The following is a 9,949-nucleotide window of genomic DNA, read 5'->3' as shown; positions in this document are numbered from 1 at the left end:
AAGTTGCTGACATATTCACAAAGGCACTGCCGAGAGCAAGATACAAACAGTTTCGCACTATGATAGGAGTTAGAGAAATTTGTATCAAGGAAGAGTGTTAAAATGTGATACAAACTTCTAGAATAATCTAGACTCTTATAGAAAAATACATAGGTATGCTAGTAACTACTAGATCATACAAAACTCTAGAATTATGTAGATAATTACATATAGATAGAAAACTCTAGAATAGATATTTCTAGAGTTTTCTACATAAAACATGAATGATGTGTTGAGGCCTATAAATAGGTCATGTACTCAACATTTGTACAAAGCAACTAGTAAGTCATTTCTACTACTCAAATTTATTCCAACTATTCCTCTAAACTAGTTTTCCTCTCAACTAAGCCTATCATTATAAATTTGCCTCCCCATTCCTTCTACCAATCAAATAAGCTTTTGCTATTTGATAATTCATAAACTAACACACGTAATATTTTGGCGTTATAATATTTGGCACCACTAAGGTATCATTTCCTTGTCCAAAAACACATGGTAGTTTGACTTACTCAGACACGTGGGAAGCTCATCCCAGTACTATTAAATTTGCAATTTGTTAATGTCAATTAGTTGTCACCATATCCATTTCATATTACGCTACCCAAAGTTTAAATAATTTGCCCTTATAATATAGTTAAATATCATCGCATCTCATAAAAAGTCGTCGCATCTGACAACAAAAAAAGATTTTGGTTCGATTTGAATCTGTACAGTTTGAAATTTGATTCAACGTAACACCATGGAAGTGTGAAAACTAAAGTTGTGAAAATATTGTGATTTAGCTGATCTGTTAATGTAATTAAACAATAATGTTAGTGATATTGTTTATGAGAATGTGGTTATACATGTAAGTATTATATGTCAATATATTAGAGATAAGAATATAAGTTAAACTTTAAATAAAAGATTTATGATTTCATCTAATTAAAATTTGTCTGATATGATATATTTAATAAAAAAAGTTAGATTTAGACTTATAAACATATTTAATAAATTAACTTATTTATTTGTATGATATCATAAAAATAATAATATACATTTTAAAGTATTAACAATATTATTAAATAAATAAATTTGAAATATAAAAAATTAAATTATCAATATATTTTTATATTTTCATTATTTATAAATATTTTATATTTTTTTGTTCATACGAAATTAAAAAATAAAAAATCTAACGATCCATAATATATATATATATATATATATATATATATATATATAACACGTATATTTGACATTCCATAATGCTGTCTAACATGTTTGGACAAAATTGCAAGTTTGTCTCACTCCCTCCTAATTTTTTTTTTCCTACCCTTTTTACAATACAATGTTTTTAAGTGAGTTATCAACTTAGTTTAGTTTTCTCATATAGTACGTGAAAAATAAAAAAGAACAGTCTCATTTTTATGCATATATTTGTTCATCACTGACTCAGGTGGTTGTATGCATCACGAAAGTCGTTTTCTTCACTTTCTTCATTTGGTGTCTGAAATTACATTAGAATATTACTATAAATTTATATGTAAAAACTTGAACAACATAAATTAAAAAATGTCAAAACAAAGTACCAATTGAGTTTGAGAAAGCATGCCAACAAACTGTTGAGGGGCATGTAATGAATAAAAGTGGTGAGGGACCCAAATTAGTGGCTGTTAAGAAAACGGTGCCATCTAGACACGTGGCACACGATCAGCAAATGGGAGAGCACAGAAGAAGCACACGTATGAGGGCCACTAGCTCAAAGTTGCGTGGATTTGAGTGCTGAAGGAGGGTTTATAAATATTCTGTTAGAAGAAAGAGAAAATGGGGGAATGAGCTGTTTATCTCTCTCTGAACGTTGTTTCTCTGATCGGAACATTCTCTTTGTTATTTTCCTTTTTGTTGTACCACCTTTCCATGTATCAATGTGGAATAGTGTGAGGAAGGCATCAATAATATCAGTTTGCATTATTCATTTTTTTTCCTGACGTTATTTCTTGCCATTTATAACTCATATTAAGGTTGCACTCATAACATTTTGGTTCTTTCATCATTCAAATGGTTGATAACACACGTCTCAAAGACTTATCTAATGACGTTAAAAGGATCTTGGAGTTGATGGAATCTCGCAATGCCGATTATAATTTACGTTTCCACACCCTCGAAACGGCTATTGATGACTTGATTAAAAACACAACAGTTCCACCATGCAGTTCAATTTGTACTTTTAGACCTCCAAGTGCCAAGTCTAGCACTTCCAAAAAATATTATTTTCTTCAAAAACTAATTTTTTGTGAAAATACTTCTTGTTTAAAAATGTCTCAAGACTCTAATCCTAGTGAAAGTGGTAGCTCTCCAAAAAGTCTTTCTTACATTACTAAAGAGCTAAAATCACTCAAGCTATGGAGGAAGCAAGAGGCCATGCAAAAAGAGAAAGAGAAAATTGAAAGAGAAGGCCAACTTGCTTATCTAGAGGAGGAATTGAGAATTCTTAAACTAGAAGAAGAAAAATTGAAAGAAGACATGAGAAAACATAAAAGAAGAAGTAGGAGTTCACACTCTCAATATTCTTCTCCCAATGAGACTCTAAACATGGGAGAGCACTATCAACCTACACCTATGAGAGTTAGTAAACCTAGGGAAGTCAAGGTTGACCTCCCGCCATTTTATGGAAAGGATGATGTTGAATCATATCGTGATTGGGAGATGAAAGTTGAGCAACTCTTTGCTTGCCACAAGGTAAGTGAAGAAAGGAAAGTCCCTATGGTTACCCTTAGCTTCCAAGGGCATGCCATGTATTGGTGGACAGCTCTAGAAAGAGAGAGACGCCTCCATAATGATCCTCCAATTCAATATTGGAATGATCTTAAAAGTGCAATGAGAAGGAGGCACATTCCCACCTACTATGGTAGGGAGCTTATGAATAAGCTCCAAAGGCTCCAACAAAGGGATATGTCTGTAGAACAGTACAGACAACAAATGGAGCTTTACATGATGAGGGCTTGTATAAGGGAAGAGGAAGCCACTACAGTAGCCAGATTCATGAGTGGTCTTAACTTAGAGATTAGAGACCAAGTGGAGCTACTACCCTACAGGGACCTAAATGACTTGGTCCAACTTTGTGTAAGGGTAGAATAACAAATATTGAGAAAATCTTCTAAAAGAGAAAGCTCCCACTCTAGATCTCTTAAGAAAGACTACATGGAGGAGGATAAACCTTTTGAAAAGAAAATTATTTCAGAACCCTCCAAGGAATTGGCTAAAAAGAAAGAGAAAAATAAAGATAAAGATAAAGATCTCATCACTCCACACACTAGCACAAAGACTAGTGATATTAAATGTTTCAAGTGTCTAGGAAGAGGCCACATTGCTTCTCAATGCCCTACAAAGAAAGTCATGATCTTAAGGGGGCATGACACTTATAGTAGTCAAGAAGAGACTTCTACCTCCTCTTCTAGTGAGAGTGAGGTTGAAACCAAGCTTCAAAGGATCAAAGTGGAGCCAGTTTATCCTTATGAAGGAGAGCTCCTAATGCTTAGGAGAATCCTTCATAATCAACCTAGTGGTACCCTATCACAAAGAGAGAACATCTTTCATACAAGATGTAATGTTGTGACAAATTCATTTCATAACTATCCAACAAATAATATAATCCAAAATTGTTTAGGAAATTTCTTAGTAGTATTTTCCTTATTTTCTAGGAAATGCCTAGTTTACCACATAGGGTACTTTAGGCAAGATGTTCTAGTTTTTAGGATTGAGTCTCTAGTGTGCTATAGTTTTAGTTTTAGCACATTTTTAGGATTTAGTAATATATCTAGTCTATGTTTAGGAGATGGTCCTATTCATTGTATTAGAAGGTCTAGTATCATTGATTTCTTTAGGTTCCATGAAAAGATTCCTTCTAGGATATACCTTTCACATTTATTTGTTGAAAATATCACCTCTAATGAATTGTATTATATATTTGTAGGTGTGGCCAATAATCATGAAGACCCTCGAGATTTGAGGTCAAATCCTTTTCAAGAAGGAGGGGGTGATAGACTATGGCCAAGGCCAATGAATCCAAGAGGTGATATCTTAAAAGAACCAAGAGGAATGGGATGATATTAAAGACCTTTCATATGTTTGTACATATAGTAGTCTCTTTGTATATGCTTATTTTTGCCTTTGTATTTGTGAGGCACTTTACTTTCTTTTAACTAGTGATTGTATATTAATTTTAGGGTGAGTTACTTGGAGAGTTTAACTCCATTTAACCTCCTTTGTTGATACATTCATTTTATATTTTTTCAGTAGGAAAAAGGGGTGGCATTTAACAATGCTTGAGGATGTGACTAGTAATTGGGCCAAAACTGGGCCTAGGCAAAATTTTGCATATTAGACTCATTTTGCTCCTAATTTTTCATAGATTTGATTTAGCTAGGTCTCATCATCATATGATGAACCTAACTAAACCAAATCAAATATTTTTGAAATAAATCATGGAGCATTTTTGAGCCTTGGCCGCCTAACTCATTCCTTTTATTCTTGGCCGAAATTTCTAGCTTCTCTTACAAGCTTTGAAGCTTGCCTTCCAAGCTTCTAAACCTTAGTAGGTTTGGCTAACCTTACCATGGTTCTTAAGTGAACAATGGTCAAGGTTAGCTTCTCCTACAAGTTTTAGAAACCATGGATGGTTAGCTACACCTTACCATGGTTCCTAGTGAACCATGGTTAAGGTTAGCTTCCTCTACAAGCTACCTCTCCCTATATATTTCTAAATTGCTCATTGTACTTCACTTTTTGAGATATGAAATCAGAATTTCACTCAAATTCTCTCCTCTTAAAGTCCTAAATTTCTTGGAGAAACTTTCTCTCTAAGTTTCTCTCAAAGGTTTCCAACCTTTTAGCTTGTTCAACAAGCTTCATCACTCTTTCATGGAGTAACCGAACCTCCTTGGTGATTCTTCTCCATTGAAGCTTCTTCAAAGGAGTTCCTCATCCAAATTCGTGGTCAACCTCAAGACTTTAAAGGTCTTGGAATGGAGCACTTGAAGATTCATCAATCTTCTCCAAGTAGTTCCATCACTCGGGAGGGAAGCCTCTTTGTACGAATTTCGAAGGCGCATCCTTGGTCGAGTGGGGTCACTCGGGAGGGAAGCCTTTTTGTATGAATTCTGAAGGCACATCCTTGGCCAAATGGGGTCACTCGGGAGGGAAGCCTTTTTGCACAAATTCCGAAGGCCCATCCTTGGCCGAGTGGGGTCACTCGGGAGGGAAGCCTCTTTGTGCAAATTTCGAAGGCGCATCCTTGGCCGAGTGAGGTCACTCGGGAGGGAAGCCTCTTTGTACGAATTCCGAAGGCGCATCCTTGGCCAAGTGGGGTCACTCGGGAGGGAAGCTTTTTTGTGCGAATTTCGAAGGCGCATCTTTGGCCGAGTGGGGTCACTCGGGAGGGAAGCCTTTTTGTGCGAATTCTGAAGGCACATCCTTGGCCGAGTGGGGTCACTCGGGAGGGAAGCCTTTTTGTACGAATTCCGAAGGCACATCCTTGGCCGAGTGGGGTCACACGAGAGGGAAGCCTCTTTGTACGAATTCCGAAGGCGCACCCTTGGCCAAGTGGGGTCACTCGGGAGGGAAGCCTCTTTGAAATAAACATTCCAAATAAAAATGAACAGAATGAGTTGAATTGCATTTCATTAATGGGTGCCTCGTTAAAAACCTTGTCGGCCAAAACCCTTTTTCACTTTTTTATAAGGGGAAAAAAGACCGATCAAGGAAAAGAGTGCACCATGCATGTACATTGATGATGATTTCTTTGTATTTACCAACATTTCTAACTAAAATACATCTTCAGATGAGTTGAGTTCCAAGTTCGAGGAATGATTTTTCCCGACAACTCTTCTAATTTATACGCTCCGTTTTGGAGGTTGTGCCGAATCTGAAACGGACCGTCCCAGTTAACTGCTAGCTTGACTTCCCGGGGATTGTGTCTTGTTGATCCTTGCGCTCTCCATACCAAGTCTCCCTCCTTGAATTCTCGCCTCATGAGGTTGGAATTATACCTCTGAGTCATTCTTTGTTTGCACGCTTGTTGAGATTTCCGTTGAAACACTTTTGTCAATATTTGTAAATTCGTTTAATTCTATCAACGGTCTCAAACACGGCAAGTATACCGGCCGTTCAAGTAGTAAAAATATTGTATCCATAGGGATTAGAAGGTAATATAAGCATTTATTGACTATTCGTGACTAAAGAATAATTCCAATTTCATAGTTTGTGCAGTGAATTCAAAGTCGTGACTATTGGAATGAAAGCTGTAAATAAATATTGTTTTGTGAGTGGAAAAGGTAAGGAATGGTATTGTGGTATTGTGAGGTTGTGGGGGTCAGATTTCACCAAACGTAACACTAATGTATCCTTAATCTCTTGTTGAATTCATTGTTTAGTCAACCCAAGAGTTTACTCAAACCTAATCCCTTAGAGAAAGAGCCTAGATGCGGATATTAAATATCAATCCCTTGAGTACCCAATATCTACACCCGCATTACGGGCTAGGGTTTAAGACTACTAATGGGTCAAGCTCTATCCCTAGATACAATCACCACTAGGCATATGTTTCAGAACTAGTTTCAAAGGTTATTTTCCAATACCCATGGAACCTTAAATCATGCAAAGGGTGATCAATCCAAAGCAAGCATTAAGAATAGACACAAACACAACAAAGAATAAAACAACATGTATATATATCATTAAAACCGTAAAGATTACAATAGAGTACGTTGGTTACATCTAACCCCACAAAATGGGTGAAACCACTCAAAAGTGAGGGCAAAACAAAATAGAGATGAAGAGGAAGTGAAGAACCGGAGGAAAGATCCGCACACGGACAATCCCAAGCCCTGGGAATCCCTTCCGCAGCTCCTGGAGGCGCCCAATGTGAGAATGGGGGTTTCTCCCCCGAAAATGGCTTCAAATACGAGCCTGGGAGATCAGATTAGGGTTTCGCGCCCGGCGCCTAAGTCTTCGCGCCCGGCGCAGAGTCTTCTGAGCACTCTCTGCCTCAACACAAGCCCGGCGCAATTCCTTTTGCGCCCGGCGCAATATAACTAGCAGAGATGAGATACTCTGTTTCGGTCACGCCTGGCGCGGGTCATTGTTGCGCCCGGCGCAGTCACTCTTCTCTGCTTCTTAGCTTCTTAGATTTCCAATCCAAAGAATCTTCAACTTTCCACTCTTCCTCAATACCTGCACAAAAAATGAGGTGGATTAAGATATTGTTAGATGAATTTGGGTTAGTTATATCTGCACACAAAATGAACCAAAAAGAGAACAATTATATTGCAATGGTTCAAAGGATGAGTGGAATTTGTTCAATAAGTCTCATCCAAAAAGAGGTAAAATTGAGACTTAACAACGCTCCGTTGACAAGTTGAGCCTGATCGCGCGCCTCATCGATCATATTGACTTCAGCCCGAAGTGACATGTCATTAGAAGCTTCATCAAAACGTGTTCAGCGAAATGATGGTTCTTCGACTTCAACCGAGATCATCGCATCGGTACCATATGTCAATCGAAATGGTGTTTCTTGTGTTGTGGATTAGGGGGTGCAATGATAAGCCCATAGCACTTCCGAAAGCTCTTTGGCCCATACTCCTTTAGCATCTCCTAAGCGTTTCTTTAATTCTAAGAGAATCACTTTGTTTGCGGCCTCTGCCTGACCATTTGCTTACGGGTGCTCGACCGATGTGAACTGGTGTGACACCCTTACTACCCCAACACATATATAAAAAAAATTTATAATACATTTAAGAAGGTTAAATTTTCTAAGTTGGTAAAAGGGTTCACATAAAAATTCGACAATCACATTAATAGAGATATAAAACATAAAACACGAGAGTTTTACAAATTGTTTTCAAAACAATATTACAGTGCCAAATACACATAAATATTTCATCCTAGAAATCCTCTGCCCCGATGTCACACTATCAGAGCATTCCCAGAATTTTAACTGTTGGCATCCTAGAAGCCACTCGTAGCTGGATCTTCTTCTCCTAAAATATCCACAGTTTATACGGTGAGAAAAGAAAATATCTATATGCAAAGTACATACAAACACATCACAATATAATCTCATAATAACTCGTTATTTAATAAAATATTCATAAGCATCTATCCATATATATATATATATGTGTGTGTGTATCATAAGCATTTATCAACCATTCATCATATTCACATCTCAATTTACAATTACATCAATCCATCACAATCCACTTGAACATTACAATTCATTCATAATCCACACAAATTTCACTATGTCAAGGTCACGCTACCCTTTTTCCAACCTAGGGCCGTGCTCACCCCTGACATAACACTGTGCCAAGGTCACGCTACCCTTTTTAGTAGCCTAGGGTCGTGCTCACCCCTGACATAACACTGTGCCAAGGTCACGCTACCCATCAGCTTAGGGTCGTGCTCACCCCTGGTCATCAGTACTATAATCACATCTCAATTCACATCTCAATCACATTCCACACTTCTCATTTCATAACTCAAATTCACATCACGTACATAATTCCACATCACATATACATCACATACACCACAGATAAGCCCAACAAAATGAGGGTTTACACACCCCTCAAGCAATTCACATCAAGATCATCCATTCTTAACGAGTAATATAGCAATAATATTCATAAATTATAATAATCAATTTAATATAACAGTGAAACTCATAATTATTCCAAATTCTAGTTCACAGCATTTATGATTTCTTCTTTCTTCCCAGACCATTATTCCTACAATTTGGCATATCTATAAACCTCAACACATAATTTCAATAGAACTAATGATTCTTCAAATAAAATAATTATAAAATCATAATCCTAAGAAATTCTTCCTCTACCCAATTCCCTCATGTACTCTACATATAAATAATCCCCTTTTCCCCCGTACCTGGATGAATAGTAACTTGAGCAGAACCTCCTCTTCTTTTTCCTTAAACGGTAGTCAAAATTCGGGCAAAACTTTCTCTTCTCTCTCCTTAAATCGGGACCGGAACTAGGGTAGAACCTCCACCCCTAAGCTCCTTCCATCAACAGCAGGAAGTAGAGAGAGAAAGAAAAGAGAGAAGGGAGAGAAGATGAGAGGTGTGAGGATTTGAGAGGGAGGAGGGGCCTTTTTATAGGCATTTTCGCGGACCTATCCGGAACGGCCGTTCCGAAAAGTGGAACGCCCGTTCTGGACCCTTCAAATCTACGCAAAATTTTCAACTGGAACGGCCCGTTCTGAAATCAGAACGGCCCGTTCCAAAACCCAGTAGAACGCCCCGTTCTCCTTCTGGAACGGCCCGTTCTGCAAGGAGAACGCCCCGTTCTCCTTCTGGAACGGCCCGTTCTGCAAGGAGAACGCCCCGTTCTCCTTTGGAGAACGGCCCGTTCTGGGCCCGTTCTGGACGTCCCAAAAATACACAATTTTATCATTTGGAACGGCCCGTTCCACATTTGGAACGGCCCGTTCCAGAAACCAAAAATACCCCAAAAATTTTAACAAAATTACGAGAATGCCATTAAAAATTACGAAAATGCCATTAATAATAAGTTTACAAAAATACCCTCATTCCTTTATTAAAATTACGAAAATACCATTACTAATTACGAAAATGTCATTAATACAAAAATACTCTTTATAAAAAAATTGGGGTGTTACAACTGGTGTTGGATTCCCAAATCTTGGAGAAATTTGTTGAGCTTCTGGTCTGTAAATTGGAGGCTGTTATCAGTTATAATGGCATGAGGGATGCCAAAGCGTGTGATGATATTTTTCCAAAGGAATTTTTTAACATTGTTTGTTGTGATGGTGGCTAATGACTCGGCGTCAATCCATTTGGTAAAATAATCAATCACTGCCAACAAGAACTTGCACTGCCCTTTGGCAATAG

The 9,949-nt window shown here is 37.6% G+C and overlaps 1 long non-coding RNA gene across 1 annotated transcript; it reads right to left on the bottom strand.

Annotated features, from left to right (window-relative positions):
* Positions 1–7,846: 7,846 nt before the first annotated feature.
* Positions 7,847–9,663, bottom strand: LOC145955312 (uncharacterized). Its single transcript, XR_014431939.1, has 2 exons — positions 8,965–9,663; positions 7,847–8,057 (listed from the first exon to the last, which is right to left on the bottom strand). It is a non-coding gene; the product is annotated as an uncharacterized LOC145955312 (long non-coding RNA).
* Between the last annotated feature and the right edge of the window lie 286 nt (positions 9,664–9,949).

The sequence above is a fragment of the Cajanus cajan genome, chromosome 2 (assembly GCF_000230855.2).
Source record: "Cajanus cajan strain Asha chromosome 2, NIPB_CcT2T_4, whole genome shotgun sequence".
Classification (NCBI taxonomy): domain Eukaryota; kingdom Viridiplantae; phylum Streptophyta; class Magnoliopsida; order Fabales; family Fabaceae; genus Cajanus; species Cajanus cajan.
This window is presented reverse-complemented; position numbering and strand designations above follow the sequence as displayed.